Source organism: Suricata suricatta, unplaced genomic scaffold (genome assembly GCF_006229205.1).
Source record: "Suricata suricatta isolate VVHF042 unplaced genomic scaffold, meerkat_22Aug2017_6uvM2_HiC HiC_scaffold_53729, whole genome shotgun sequence".
In the NCBI taxonomy this organism is placed as follows: domain Eukaryota; kingdom Metazoa; phylum Chordata; class Mammalia; order Carnivora; family Herpestidae; genus Suricata; species Suricata suricatta.
The window spans coordinates 1-578 of NW_021902355.1; the positions used below are offsets into that span (position 1 = coordinate 1).

The following is a 578-nucleotide window of genomic DNA, read 5'->3' on the forward strand; positions in this document are numbered from 1 at the left end:
CCCTCCTCCCGCAGACCCAGGACTCCAGGCCCCCAGCCCCTCCTCCATGGGGACCCCACCTCACTCCCGTGTTCTCTGTTCCTTAGGTCCCACGGGATGTCGGACACCGAGGAGCAGGAATATGAGGAGTGAGTGGCTGGCAGGAGGGCTGGGGCGGGAGATGTGGGAACTCTCCCACCTGCAAGACCTCTAACCGTCCCTCTCGCTCTTTCCTCCCTCCCCTCTCTTCAGGGAGCAGCCCGAAGGTGAGTGGGGAGCGGGCTGGCCTTGGTGGCCTGGGGACACGCACGCGAGAGGCGAGAGGACAGGAGGGGTCGCCCACGCTCCCCCTCCGGGGTCCCTGCGCCTTTCACCGGCCCCGCGGGGCTCCTAACCCTGCCTTCTCTGCCCCCACCCCTTCCAGCAGAGGAGGCTGCGGAGGAGGAGGAGGAAGGTGAGGCCTGGACTCCGCGGGTCTGCAGCCTTGGGGGCTGCCCCGCGGGGCCGGGTGGGGAGGGGGCGCTGGTCGGGGCAGAGGCCGGCGGGGACGGGGCTCCCCGATCCCCCGGCTTCAGGTCCTTTAACAGCCTCTTCCCTCT

At 69.7% G+C, this 578-nt stretch overlaps 1 long non-coding RNA gene across 2 annotated transcripts; it reads left to right on the forward strand.

Annotated features, from left to right (window-relative positions):
- The first annotated feature begins 15 nt into the window (after positions 1-15).
- On the forward strand, positions 16-498 carry LOC115285215. 2 transcript variants are annotated; one of them, XR_003905446.1, is made up of 3 exons: positions 16-128; positions 232-245; positions 407-498. It is a non-coding gene; the product is annotated as an uncharacterized LOC115285215 (long non-coding RNA). The 2 variants fall into 2 exon arrangements; XR_003905447.1 differs by having other exon boundaries at positions 404-430.
- Positions 499-578: the final 80 nt, after the last annotated feature.